This window comes from Anguilla rostrata, chromosome 2 (assembly GCF_018555375.3).
Source record: "Anguilla rostrata isolate EN2019 chromosome 2, ASM1855537v3, whole genome shotgun sequence".
Lineage (NCBI taxonomy): Eukaryota > Metazoa > Chordata > Actinopteri > Anguilliformes > Anguillidae > Anguilla > Anguilla rostrata.
The window spans coordinates 14,344,463-14,360,208 of NC_057934.1; the positions used below are offsets into that span (position 1 = coordinate 14,344,463).

Here is a 15,746-nt window from a genome sequence, read left to right on the forward strand (position 1 = left end):
CTCAGGAGTTATTTTTATTTATTTTACCCAATGGAAAAATGGATGTTAACGCATGTTGAATCAAAGCTGCTGATGAATGCTTTTTCATATCTGGATCAGAACTTGTTGAGGAAATTAGCCAAAGTCCGTTTGTTATCATTATAATGCCAAGGAGCAAAATATGAGTTAAGACAATCTTCCATTAATACAGAATGTACTGTTACTGTATATAGTTCATTTCAAATCATTTGGTAGCAACAGTGGTATTTGCAATACTGCAGTTTTTTTACATTCATTATTTTTGTGTCTTTCTAAAAATAGATTCAATAATGCATATGAATTTACAGATTGAACACATTGAGATAACCATTTTAATTATTTGTGCAGGTTCAGCGCAAAGTTATTTATTGCTGTGCAATTTTCAGCTTATATTGGATCTCACTTTCTTTTCCACTTCTGCTTCACTGTTTGCTTGCTAACCCAAATGGAGTGAAAACTCCCTTATGCTGTTTGTTCAGTAATGGCACATCCAGCTTCAGGACTGAGTTTCATGTATAATGGGGTCTTTTATTGTCTATTCAAAAAGCACTCTGGGACCCTGCTGACTGCAAACATTTGCAAAATGTAGATTTGACTTGCCTTGCAGATAGTTTTCAAAAAGCACTCAATTACATGAGGTTGAAATAAGGTGAGCATATTTCATGGCATTCCCATTAAGTGTATATGTGAGGTTTTCCATTGATAATTTGGATGGATTGTTCCCTCAAGAGAGCTGACATTCTAAAAACAGAGAATACATTGCTGTGAACTTGCCTGAACGCATTCAGCTCCATACTTCACCAGGATTGGTTGCAATCAATTCCCATTTCCATGCAAATAAGAATAATTAGAGTCAATTTCACACACATGCCCACTCAATGGATGTTCCGTCAGAGATCAAATGGAAATAATTGCCATTATGTAATGCAAAATCAGTACCTTGTGTGGTATAAATGTGTGGGGGATTGCTCGCAGAACACAAAAACAGAACTAAAGCGTAGTGGGATGTCAGTCAGTCTTTTCAAATAAGAGCTCACAGGCAATTAATCATTAATACTGGATTGTTTGGAGCTCTTCGCTACTGTGGTGTAGATGAGTTTTAGCAGAAAACTCAGGAAAAGTGCAAAGGTAAGAAGTGGGTAGCTTACCTAATTTCAGCAGTGAAGTGTTTATCCTGCTGTTGATGATGCATTAGGTATTAGAAAACCATGTAGCAGTGTAAATGCACATGCCACTGTCTCTGAGAAACCAGGAGTAATCAGTCTCAGGGTAGTGATCCATTGCTGTCAGGCCTATATACACAAGCTTTATAGCCCAGGCAGGTCTAAGCAGCCTTACTGACTTACTGTACATGACTCTAAGGCCAAACATTTCCTGTAATAGTTCAGTTACAATTCCTGTCATTTTCATTGTCTATACTAGAATTTTGGACTGCAGGAATTGAATTGAAAGGGAGAGAGTTGTTGTTATTTGGGTATAGGCACTACACTCATATGGCATGCAGCACTGAGCTCTGGATTGTCCTTTACCTTCATGCTTTTTAAGTCAGAGGCACCAGGTAAGCTAATTAAGGACACAATATGCTCAGTGGGACGGGATGTAAACAAGCCAAAAACAGATGTGGGACATGTATATTTTGACCCGGATGCACTATTTGCTGAGTCGGATCAAACCATTGTGGGGGAAAAGAATTGCAGGAAGATTTTGCTGAGCGGCTTTTTATTCACAAGGCCAGCATAAAGAATGCAAAGTGCTTCTTGTGCAGAAGTGCAGCCCAAAGCACTGACACATTTATGTATAGCGACACTGTGGGCAAGAGTTATGGTTGCGGCAGGATGGCACTTAAATGCACTGATTATCAGGTCAGCCTCTCGAATCAATGAATCTGCAGGGACATGTTTTAATTCGACGCATGAAAAAATTTCACCCGATAATTTACAAGCTGCCACGCTTAGCCAGAGTCATGTAATCCTAGCCCTTGACCAAACCTTTTGATGGCAAATATCTAGAATGTAAAAGAAAGGGCTTTCTTATGAAGGAAATGATTCCTGGTGGAATGAATGCATTATTATTCATACGGTTTTATTTGAGTGGGGAGGGGAGGGGAGGGGAGGGGTACTCCATGGTTGTTCATGAGTCGATGGAATTACTTCAGAAATATGACCTACTGGCTTTGACCTTTAATGCATTCCAGCCAATTTCACGTTGCACCATTTTTAGTTGCATTCGTTTGTGGTGCCAATGATTTGCATACATGTGCTAGTCAATTGTATATGCTCTCTGATGGATATACTGTACATTTTCAGATTTCACACTGGTTTTGAAGAGATGACTGGGCCCAGCCTAGACACCAATAGACTGACTGGGTCTGTTGCTTTCACACAGCAATGTCTGACCATTCCCTCCCAGGTGCTATTCTGTGTTCCTTTGCCAAAATATTGACTTCACCTCCTCGACAAACAGTGGTCCGTTTCCCAGAGTGAGGACAAACAGAAAATGAAAGGAAAGAGGGAGGAGCTGACAAAGGAGGCAGGAACTGAAAAGCAAGTGGAAAATGGGCAGATACCAAAGAAAAAAAAAATAAACAGATGGAACACTACACATAACCATACATTTTTATATCTATTTTTCTAATAAATTGGAAACAGAAATGTTCCAAAACAAGAATAATTTCAAGCTAAAGAGAAATAAATAAATAAATAAATAATGGTATTTATATTTTTTCTTTACTTTTATTATTTTAATATATATTCTGAAATAAAATTATTTCAAATTTTAATCTAGAAAACCAGGATTTGTTTCTGTCAAAATCATGGAGCAATTAGTATCCACTGCGTTCATTATATTCTAGTACAGTAGCCTTTTCCATCCTCACTTTCCAGATGTGATGCCCTCAGAGACCGAGATTAGCACAGTCCGCAAGCATAAATCAGCACCTTTTTTTGCTTCGTTTTTTTTTTTCTTTTTTGAAGCAGACCCTATGGAAGGGCTGCCACTCTTATCTATGTGGAAAAAGTGTGTGTGACATCACATCACGCACACCTGGGGCATCTGAGAAGCATCTCTCTCTTTCCCCCCAGGATATCAGCTGGCTCAGACAGCTGTCCACACAGACCCGCTGTGCTAGTCTGTTTCTCCCTTTGTCTTTCAGCCATGAGGTCTTTTCTACAATGGGGGATTTCCTGCTGCAGTTTCCTGCTACACTACATGGCCAAAAGTATGTGGACACCTGACATCCAACATCTCATCCAAATTTATGGGACCTACTATTATGTTGCACATTAATTTGAACCATTTCAGTTTGTAATATTCTTGAAATTGTGGATAATTTATCTTGTCCTTGTATGGGCGTCATGCATTTACTGTATATGTATGAAAATGAAATAGTATCACATTTTAACTCATTATGGCTCATTATTCTCAAGAGCCAGAAAAGTCAGAAATGACACTACTGATATTATGTGCTGATAAATTAATTGCACTCGGGGTGGGGGGGGGGTGCGGAGGGGGGGGGGTTAACACAGTGTGTATGGACTCATCCTTCTTCTCCAGGCTACTGCTCAGGAGACACCAGTCTGAGATTTTGGATGTGCGTGGTTTTTTTTCTTGCTTCTAACAGCACCCGGCTTTGTTACACTGAGCTTCCGTCACGCCCCTCGTCGTCCTCCGAGGACCAGCTTTGCCAAGCCAAGATTTGGATGCCCCTATCTACGGTAACCGAGATGGGGTGCAGGGCCACACTGTACCCAGCCGCGTACGGAGTGCGGAAAGTAGGACACGGTTCACGGGCCCGGTCTCCCTGCTCCCGCCTGGCTCCCGTTTTTCTGGAGAGTGCTGAGCAGCTGGCTCGCGGTAGGAACCCATCCCGTCTGCCCTGGGCCCGCTATTTTCCCCCCGCACAATGCTCCTCTGTCACAGAATGTCAGTGGAACATCAGGGTGGTTTTCACAGCAACCCAACACCCAACGCACAGAAAATAGGCCTCACGGTCGAACACTTTGGCTATTCACTCTTTATTGAGGCTTATTTTAAAAAATGGTGGTGGCAGGGTGGCGGAGGGGGTCAGGAGAGGGACACAGGAGAGTGGGCAGCCTATACAAAGGGAAGATTTTTAAACCTTTCCCTATCTCAGCTGGTAAAACACTATCCTCAGAAATATTGTCTCCGCAATTTTACACTATTCACACGTGCTGTGTGTTTCTGATTTTAAAGGAAAAAATGAGCAGTATTTCAATTCCGGAAACAGAGGTATAGGCTTCAAGATGTAAGGGGTGGTTAGTCCTAATGTTAAACTGGGAAACCACACATTTGTTTCCGGGATGATAATTCACTCCTTCCTTTCATTGTGACCCCTTTACCTAAACTCCTTCTCTCCATTAAAGGTTCAGGAGCTCGATTTTAATTTCCACTATGTTGTAGACCAGCAGTACTGTTTGAGATGCAAATCGAGAGTGTTAGACTGGTAGTAAGTGCACATGAACACACCGGTGGGAACAGGAGGTTCTGTACTGACATGCTGATGGAAATGTAGGGTGACAGGGTGGTTTAATTTGGACTCATGAGATGAAATGAAACAGCAAGCAGTGGAAATGCTTGTGTTCACTGGGACACAAAGTACCTGGGTGACTCCCTGCTTCCAAAAACCTGGCAGGACGATAATGGCGATGATGAGAATAAAAACGCTGGAATGGAAAAAAGACCGTGCTGTGCTTTCAGTGTCAAATTTTCCTCAAAATATTTTTTTGAAATTGAGGGCTAACTCGCACTCCTACTTTTCCAATACGTTCTTGTCACTGTTTCACTGAAGGCTGTAGCCACAGAGCTTAAACTACATACCCAGGACACATTAGACTAGCATAGGGCTGTGTATAAGCTATGAAATTGGCTGGATATTGCAACAATATTACAAATAAGTGTTGAATCTGGTGTGTATGTCCAGTATTGCATGCAAACTTCATCATTCCCATAGCTTATTGCTATGAAACTCCCTCAGATTTGCCAGATTCCACAACTCAACTGCCGGCAGTTAAAATGATTCTAAATCAGCCAACAATCCAATGCTGATTTAATTGATCAATTAAAGATGCAGTATGTTTTTTTTAGATTACTTTTGTTCATATTTTGTAAAAATTTCCTTCACATCCTGACAGATATCAATAAATGAAAAGCTCTAAGAAGAACATCAGGTCTGTCTGACTGCCTCAGGCTCTCAGCCACTCAAAATTTTACCACGCCTGAATCTTAACGACCAATTAGAACAGCTCTCTGCAAGGAGGCCAATCAGGACAGCTCTCTGCCTGTCAATCATGCTGTGCATTCACAGCGCTGTCAGAGCAGAGATACCACAGAGATAGTGCTATAGCTGGCTGGTTACCTATAGAAAACAAAACATGGCAGAGAAAAAATCTGCCCAAAATCCTAGTCCACCTTTGAATACAATGGCATATACTGATTTTTAAAAAAGCAAGAAAAGAAAGACTGTCGAAGAAAAGATTATGTCCAAAAAGGAATTGAACGAAGAGTGAACATCAGTGCAGTTTTTCAGCAGGAGCTCAGGGACTTGAAGGGTTTCAAGGGTTTTAGCCCTCTGTTATAAATATGCTGCATGTTAGGTGTTATCTTGTAGCTTATCTGTAGCTAGCTAGCTAGCTATGTTTATAGTTACCTATCAAAAAATATTAGTGCACTCCAGTTCCAGATGCATTTAGTAATGTTTATTTGACCAGCAATTTGCCCAAAACATCATCTGGGTCTCACCAGGAAAAATGCCAGTGTCTGCATTTATTGACAGTTATTAGCCCATAGCTGTAAATAAAAACTGATGATGATGATTATGATGATGATATCATTTTTTTATTTTCTACCTGTGAATTAGGCATAATGTGCTTCACTCCCCGTACTTCACTGTTCAATGCTCTTGTCCTCTCTACAGCACTCAGATGATGTGCAGTGAATATGCATGTGGAGGAAGGGGTGGAACTCTTTTCAAAATCTAGTTCTCAATCGCTTGTTTCTCCGAACTCACTTACTGCACCGTTAAGTGCTGAGTAACAGTGAAAACCAGTTGACCCCACAGTTTGCAAGATGTCTATCTCTTCCTCGAATCGTGTCATTTAACACCATATTTTAGACTAATTTCAGAGGTAGCAGGATGCAGGATGGTTGTTGCTGTTGAGAATAACACACTGTACAGAAAATCCACCGCAAATTATAAACTTAGTCTGATAATAACATAGAGTGAGGACATACACCACTCTGTTGGAGTGATATTGTAGTAACATAGACTGATAGAAATATAAAGTGATATTAACAAATAAGCATGAATTAATATAGACTGATAATAACATTGAGTGATATTAACATATAAGCATGAATTAACATTGAGTAATATTAACGTACAAGCATGCATCCATTGGGCGTATCAAAAGAACATGCTCCCCCATGAATATCATGATATGAACACTGCTTCTTTGGTACATGGGGTGATATGAACATGTTATTCATGCGTGTGGTGTAATGGAAAGCAGTAGGCATCTGTCCAGATGACCTGCTTTCTGCAGTGAGTGCAGTGTTGAGCTGCACATGCTGTTCTGTTGCCATGATATTTTTCCTAGAGATATTTTCCAGGTTGTGTAGTTGCGGAGAGCACATTTTCCCCTGTTTGCTGTTTAAATAGTGCAGTAGAATTAAGTGAGTCACTGTGCTGTGCTGGGTACCTAAATAATGCATGCAGTACTGTTCTGACTGGTTAACTTTTGTGTTATTTCTTTCCGCATATGGTGCCTGATCATTTTATGAACCTCAAGCTCTACAAAAATGATAAAAAGCATTGGTGGCATTTTTCCAACATAAAGAGGCTTAGGTCTGTACAGATGCATGAGTCCTAACCCGTCCATGCTTCCACTGACTCTACCCCAACGTCTTGGTGGCACACACCCTAGGTGGGGCGCAGAGGATAAATATTGTATCACTGAGTTGCCTCTTTGCATTTCGCATCTGCATCTAGCATTTGTAAGGGTTAAATATTGCATTGAATCAGATGCAAATCAACTAAAAAGCGCCTCTGAGGTAAATGGCCATGTGCTAAGTCTCTGATAAACGTCTCAAATAGGTCAGGTGATGTGTGCTGAAGATTTTCAGTTAAAAGATGGATGCCAGCACACACACACACACACACACACACGTGCACACATACAAACACACGCACATGCACACACACACACACACACACACACACAAAATTGATATTAAATTATGAAGTCATTTTTGATATTTTAAAAAAAAGCAGCCTCAGGAAGCAATCTGGTGTACACAGAGATAAAGAGTGATTTTAATAGGTTCCACCTCAGCTAATGCATATTCATGATGCTGCATGTCTAATTGCAGATAATCTCCCATGCATGAGTGCTCTCCATTTATAAACATCACACATGGGAGGTGTACTGAATACAGATGAAGCAACATCATCTGTCAGGTCCGCATTCCTGCCCCGCTTCCTTAATCAGTCCAATCTGTTTGGTGAATGTCTTTAAATGGCTTTTTTAATCCTAAAAAGAAAAATAAATAATCAAGAGCACAATTGAGAAATTGCGCAGAATTAAATCTTCAGATGAAGATGAAGAAGATCTTCATTAATTTCTCAAATGAGCCTTTCCATTATGCAGATGTTACTGGGGAATATTCAGTGTATGCTGGCTTCTAAATATCTATTTCAGAGAAGAGATATTCAATTTCTTGAGGCTGGATTTTTCTCCAACCCCCACTCTTAATAAAGGATCGAATGTTATTTCATTTGACATTTTCACTTCTTTTCCTAATGAGTAATCACTATGGAAGATTGTATTTAAACCCTGCACTCAAGAAGCATTTTACTGACATTGATTCTGTGAAATGTCATGTGAATGGACAATTCAATAATTAAGAAAATTACTCCAAATTACCTCAAAGTATTTTTGATTTGTCTGCTCCTCCATGTAATCACATTTGATATCCATGGTCTATTCAAAAGGTTTTTGGATAAATGTCAGTGTGCAATATATTCATAATAATTCATGTCAGGTTAACAGGTCTCCAGATCATATGTCTAGATGCTACATTTGGAGTCAACCATATTTCAATAATGAGACATGCTCCATTTTGGCTTGCTCACTGCTATACTTATATGCTAATTAATTATATACCGCCATGCATGTACAATAAAGGTAGAGAAAGAATGCTGATGAGCAGTGGTATAATTGATTGCTGGCATGCCAGCTTGTGACAGAAAGGGTTCTGGATGTTTGCAGTGGTGGGCAGAGGGCATGAAGCGGACACCCGGGCACCCAATCGGGCCACGTGCGGACTGGTACAACCCACCAGGCTGCACCAGCCTGTGCACAGCAGAGAGGGCGTCCTGGCAAGCACTCGATTGCCCAATCAATGCGCATTTTTGGCAGCTGGAAGCATTGTTTGTGTCTAATTGAATTATGTGAATTACCGTGGCCCCTGTTGCCTAATTTAAGAGGCGAGTACCTCAGTGATGTGATGTACTGTGATGTGTTTCTGTTCTAAAAACCAAATAGAGCACAAACAAGTACATTGCCAACTGCACTTAAAGGCTATAATGCTCTGTGGGGTATGCAGGGCACACTTATGTGTAATGCAATTCATTGCCCATACCAAAATGCATAAATAGTAATTATGCGCAATACAGTGGTAATAAGGCATCACTGTATTTTAAATTTCCTTTCAAGCATTTATACATTTTACTGGCCGAAGAAGAGAATGTGAAGAATATTTCACATACATTCCTTTAGAACTGCAGTATTTAGAGTGACCTCACAGGTTCTCAAGGGGTTCAGACTTTGAAAACTTCATAAGTTTTGGAAACCCTGCAGAAATAAACCTTCATCAGTCCTTCCGTTATCCCTCTGAAGGGCATAATTTCAAGCCACCGGTTTGATATTTCTTTCATGACCAAAACGCTGCTGCTCCTACGAAGCCAGGGGACATATTTCTGTTCACACATTTCCTTTAGCTGTGTTCATTTCACATGCACCATTACCCGAGGCTGGGGACCCTCTGGAGGAAAACAGATGGATTGTTTTTATTCAGTTTCGATAAAGTCTAGGTCAGCTCAACAGTGGAAACCTGCAATAAATACACCCTTATCTTTGTAAGACCGAATGAAAACAAGGGTTTTTGGTTACTGCTGCTTTTCCTCTTATTAAAAATGACATGGCATTTGATTTTGAGAACTGATGATTTATTGTTTTCTCTGTAAGGTGTTTTTTTTTTGGCAAGACTGGACAGGAGACATTTTAGAGTACATGAAATTTACTTGAATTTGTTTGGATGTCCATAGTTCACAGGGAAATCATCTGTGTCTAAGATCATTAAGCAACAGTCAGTCACATCACTCACTGGCAATCATATGTAATGGCAGCAGTAATCTCAACAGGTAAGGACTTCTAATCCATCAATTGATGTGGATATAATCCATGCAGAAACAGTTAATTATAGTCATTTCTTTAAAATGTCCACGTGTAGGCATGGGTGAAATGGAAAATGTATGTATTAGTAGTGGGTGGTACATTGTATAAAACAAATACTAAAATGGACGCTGATTATATACATATATATCTAAATCTATAAAATATACATTATTTATTTATTTATTTATTTATTAATATTCCGTGAGCTCTGTAATGTTTGGGACAAAGACTGCATCCCAAACATTATGGAGCTCACTGTACATATTTAATCTGGAGTTAAATGTATTGCAACACATGTTAGTATATGTATGCATATGCTGTACGTGTGTGTGCGTGCGTGCGTGCATGCGTGTGTGTGTGAAACAGCCAGGAACTGTTAAGATCTTCGCAGCACAGACCTTGTTCACGCTCTGCCTTTGAGTTCATTGGTTGCCGTGGTTTACATTATACATATAATCTGGTGTAATGTCTGGTATCAAAGTGTTGAGGCAACGGTGCCATACCATTTACTTTTTGAAAAAGTCTGCTGGTTTCTGTCTGTGTCTGTTTGCAGCTGACGTGGCCCCTAAATTAGCAAGTTTATCAAGTTTTGTGTTTCCCAGTAGTTTGTTAGGAGATAATTATGCAGTCATAATTATACAGTCATGGGGGGGGGGGAGGCTAGTGGGTGACACAAACTGTAAACCTAAAAGAGCGGGACATAATTTTCTCAGAAATATAACATATCCTCCAGAGTACTGTGTACCCCATCTCAACCACAATTGTAAGTAAACTTCAATGTTCTGTTATTTCACCGTTCAATTGCAATGATGAACATTACTGACACAACTTATGGAACCACCCCCCTAGATCCCCAAACACATGCTGCTGAACGCTTGGCTGCTACTGGAAGCTACATCTTATCCCTGTGCTGTACTCCACCCAAGCAAGGGTTACTCTACACACTATACACTCCTAAGGCAATAACCAGGTCTTCTACACTGCATTGCAATCCCCCTCTAACTCCACTTCACTGGAGAGGCACAATAACTAGGGAGCGTATACACAGACAGGTGGAATGGGGGTATCGTCTGCACTAGAGTGATCAGATGACATCCATCTAAAAATAAAAACCAAGAGACTGCCACACCAGCCCAACCCCACCTCCACCCCCACAGACAAGTCCTGGATCCACTCCTTGCAGCTGATGCCTGCATCTCCCCCATCAGTCTTGGGACAGACTAGGAGGAGGCAGAGAATCGATGGCCTCAGCTGGCTGATGCTGTAGCCCCTGCTACTGTAGCGCCATTTTATGTGCAGAAATGTAACCAGGTTTGCAGAAATACTACAAGCTCCTCAGCCTAACTTCTTGCCTGTGTGACAGCCTATGTCATTGAACATTGCTAGCAACAACAACAGGGTGCATTTTAGCTCTAAAAAAAGTGCTTCCACCTGTCTCAATTTCACAGCTGTGTTTCTGTTTCCCTGATATTCAGAAACCATCACCTTTCCTTTTGAGGAGATAAGCTTTTATCACCTACATGGGGTCTTTTTTTCCCCACCAGCCAGGAGCACAACTGACAACAGCATGAAATGGCGTGGGAGTATTAGAGATCAGTCAGAATAATTTGCAACATTCGGTGTGTCTTGGACTGCACTGCATTTAAAATGGTGGGAGCTACTCCAGAACAGGGTTGCAGTGGGAGAACTCATTTCCGTGTCTATTTTGTGACGATAAGTTCAGAAAACAATTTTCAGATGGTTGAGGGCAGCTGAAGATGGGCAGGTTTTGGATTTCACGAGAGTACCATTGAATTGGTGTGGTGTTGCGCCACGTTCGTGGTAGGACCATTTGTAGAATGAGCATTTGCACAGCGTTGCATGCTGGGACACACTGAGAGTGTGATGGTATGGGTTTACTTCATTGCTGAATCCTTCAACCCTGCCCACAGATGTATAAAATTTCCAAATGCAACTTTTTACCTCATAATCACACATCTCCGACCAACACATTCCAGATATCACCACCAACTCAATTTGCTTATTTTGAAAAAAAAAACAAAAATATCTCCAAGTGAATCTGTGCATAAACAGATGGGCTCTAAACAGCTGCAAACAATATTGGGCTTTTTGTGGTATTTTTCTTTCCCATAATAACTCCTTTTATTGTGCTAAAGCAGGTGTTGTGTTACACCCATTCTCTCAAGAATGGCTGCACTTTTTATGTTGATGCCTGGGAAGGAAATGGGCATTCTGTTTAGATGTGGTTTTGTGGACGTCTGTGCAAAATTATGAACGTGGCAGCTAGAAGGATTTATTTAGGCTATTGCTGCCAGTGTTCTGCTCTTTGGCAGGCCTGCTGTTCTATTAAGTATTAAGAGTATGCTGGCACAGCCTAAACTGAGCTTTGACATGAACATAAATATGTGGTTGAAATCTATTTCTGTTTTTAGATTTAGAAAGCTGTTGTATGAGTATACAACTTGGAAATTTGGCCACTGACTACATTATTAATCTTTCTGTTTCATTATCTTTCTTTGTTTTTAATCTTGCATATCTGAAGAATTGTCTCATCTTAATAAATATTTCTCATCATTACATTAGCTGCCCCTACAGTAGCAATCCCTAGTTATTTACTCCTAATGTAAGAAATAAATTTGTGCAGCCACTATTCTTAGTGAACTAAATAGAAATGTAACACTGTTGTATGGTTTTAACATAATTCCCCACAACCTGAATGTTCATTGATTAGTCCAAGCCCAGGCTGTTAGGTTGCTTTGAAGTTATTTCACAAGTTATTTCATCACTTATCAAAAACAAATAAATTTAGCTCAGTAGGGAATGCTTTTAGAAAGGATACAGGAAATGGCCATGTCACCACACCCTGTTTTTGTTTCCCTCATTCTCTTATCACAACATGTCAGAGTGACATCACTCGAGGTGGTGATCATGAAACAATATGAGGTTGATGCAGGAGAAAAGCTCTACTAAACTACAAAGTGAGTGACTAACTCATTCTAGACTACAGTCTAAAAATTACCATATATCTTATTTTGGTTTCCAAATTCTCTTTGAGCCTATGATCCTGTCCTGACCACTCAAAATCTCATTTAAAATGTAGAAGGCACCCCACTGCATCCACACCTGCTCATTTTGAGAAATCTGTCTTTGTCTCTTATGACTCATTTGACGTTCTAGAGTTTGAGTTGCAGAGACTGCAGGTTGTCCTGCCCCAAACTAGAGGGTTGGAGGTGGGAGCTTTGTTGTTGATGCTTATCAAGCAAAATCCATTTCATGTAAGGGTTCAAACACATCCCCTAATGCATGCATGCACTGATCTGTGAGAACAACATAAGCCTACTAGCTTAGCCTACAACCAACCAATTTTTTTCCATGAAAAATTCCCTCATCATACTCTTTCTGTATACTGGATGTTGACACTTGTGGCTTATGCTGTTGATTGTATTTTTGTATTTGGTGACCATTTCCTCTGATTCTGTACAGTTTCCTCTGGATAAGGAGCTCCACCAAGCAAATATACGTGTTGAGGAGCCACAGTGTTCACGAAATAGACAGGAAATTTCTGTATACAGGAAAAATAGCTCAAATACCTGAACTGTCCTGAAGAACGTCACCACGGCGAAATGTTTGCCTGTTTCAGTCTATAATTCACATTAACTTACAAGTCCATGAACTTACAGTAGTCTTGTGAGTGAGTACAAGCAAGTGCCAAATGGTTCTTGCAACACTCTGAATGTTTTAATTTCCTGACACAATCGGAACTTCGGGTCTCCTGCAGGGCAGTCTAGCAGAATGATCTCTCTGTCCCCTAAAAACTATTTCGGGGATTTTCCTAAAGGCATAAAAAAATTCTAAATATAGGCTTGTCTGTCTGCGTGGACTTGGCAACCCTGGTGAACAGTCGAAGTATTGTGCAACAGCACCGCAGGAATTTCTGATGCTGTAGCATGAGAACCAGGGCCCGTTATATGGACGCTAACTCTGGGGTCCTAGCACCGGGGTGCTGATAGAAGAAGTGGAAAAATCAACTTCCCACAGACACTGTGGGTTGGTAGCAGTGAAACACCCAAAGGGCCCTTATGCAACAAAAATATTAATCCCATACATTCAAAAATAAACTGTGACACATTGAATAATGCATTTGAGTACATAGCACTCCAGATATATTTTTGCTGAATAATGTCAACAATGACCAAGATTTATAAGCCTTGCATGAAACCTCACTTACGTGAACCCCGTTTACACACAGATAGTAGGTAGTTACCTTCATAAAGCTCTGTACACATGTACTCTCCTTTAGATATGCCAACATACCTCTGGTTCCGTCGAGGACTCGGAACATCTTCAATTGGTGGCAGTTCTATTGAAAGTCTTGCTTTTCGGTTTCGGTTTTTTCCCTCGAGTCGAATCAGTCAGAAATGCAGAATGGTTGCCGACCACAGACCTGTGATTCATTTTCCTGATGAATCCACACGATGAGGCTACTGCTGTATCTCCTGTGCCTTGTGGCCCATCCCTACTCCTGAACGCAGCGCAGAAGCTCATTAGATTTCAAACCCGACCTGAGTGCGTTTCCCTTCACTGCGTACGCAGCCATTAAAAGCATACGTTCCTTATTCTGGGCTATCAACAACGCAGCCGCTTGACGGAGATGGATCTTTCAAGTGCTTAAAGTGCTGCTATCTCTGAAGGTCTAATGAACTGTTTGCATAATTGCTTCCCATCCAGACAGCAAGACGGCTGATCTGCATCTGAAAGAAGATGGAATGCTCTTTCATGCCATGCAGTAGAAGGCTGTAGGGATAAAAATGACTTGCTCGCTTAGCTGTTTTTGGAGTTTGGTGCAGACAGTGTAGATAGAAGCGGAAGAAGAAGGGTGATGTCCTGTTGCAGTCTGTTGCAGACGGAGGTCAAATGGCCTTGACTGAACTACAGAGGGTTCGTTGAGGTCACCAGAGTTCAGATGTGAATGAAACAGGTTTGTGCGTTGAGATTCGGAACTGCGCGCTGTCAAAAGCAGGATGAGGCAACGATGGATCTGCAGTGCATTTCTTTTCCTGAAATTGTTTTCCCTCCGGATAACTTCCCACGATGGCTGACCTTTTGACCCGTCCACTGCTGACATCACTATTCTAATATTAAACACACAATCTTGAAATGTGCATACGTATTCTTGGGATTTCATTTTGAGCATTCTCTGCAAGCGTGACAATTTCTCTTCTCTGCATTGGCTGATTTTTTTTTGCGGGGGTTGATGGTCTAATGCTGAATGCTGCTGTTTTCATGAATCATTTGGCTTCTGTGTTTTCATTCCCAACAACAAAATTCTTGTGGCATGGCCAGGACAGTCCTGTTCCTGTAATAACTTTGATTTGTTTTTTTTCATCTGGTGTTGCTAGAAAAGGCACAGCATGGGATGTTGTCATCATACATCATTTTGAATAAAACCCATGACCTGATTTGGTTTGCTTTTTTCCGTGGTCTTCTGGCATTGCAACTGCGTGCTGGTGATAGGAACATCACAACTGGTAGTGTCCTGCATGTCTGCCATGCCTCATGTATTGATTTCCTCAAAATTCCAGACAGGTTCAATCATTATGACCGCGTTTAAAGATGGCATGGCTCTCAGACAGAGATTGACAGTGCATTTGATAAAGTTTCCTCTGAGGTTGTTCCTTTAGTTATCTCCTGTATCATCTGCATTTTTTCATGATTGACACAAGAGGCCATGAAGACCTCTTGACTATTGTCCCTGCCCAAAATTCACATTCTGTTAAGCTACAATTTACTTTATTACTGATGATATTTTATCATAGCTTAAACTAGCAAATTACCACATGCACAGGCACAAACACACAAATCCCCACTTGCATGGGGTCTTTCACGAACTGACAGAATGATGCAACTGCCCCACCTCCTCCCGTAAGCTTGAAACGCAGGCTTCCTGTTAACACTCCCAGCTGTCACAGGTGTGGAGACAGACAGAGATACCACCCCGAGCTCAGTTCATTACTCCGCCACTTTGTCTCTAAGACAACATCATCAGCAGTGTGATAGAGAGGCAGATGTCGGGCCCTGGGCTGTGGGGCGGGAAACAGCTTAATCAGGCGTGCGGAAAAGGGGGGAGGATGCAACCAAGGAAACATGGAGCGGGGCTTATTTCACAATACTGCTGCCTACCAGAGAGAGGTAGTCTGCCGGATATGCATGCAAATTTGCAGTTAACTGAAAGCACATGTAGCTAATGAGAGTCTC

At 41.0% G+C, this 15,746-nt stretch overlaps 1 protein-coding gene across 1 annotated transcript in view; it reads right to left on the bottom strand.

Moving 5' to 3' along the window:
* Positions 1 to 14,585, bottom strand: part of LOC135247353 (carbohydrate sulfotransferase 15-like) — a 66,033-nt gene extending 51,448 nt beyond the window's left edge. Inside the window, exon 1 of the mRNA XM_064320694.1 lies at positions 13,806 to 14,585. The gene's annotated coding sequence lies outside the window, so the exon portion shown is untranslated. The remainder of the gene's footprint in view (positions 1 to 13,805) is intronic.
* Positions 14,586 to 15,746: the final 1,161 nt, after the last annotated feature.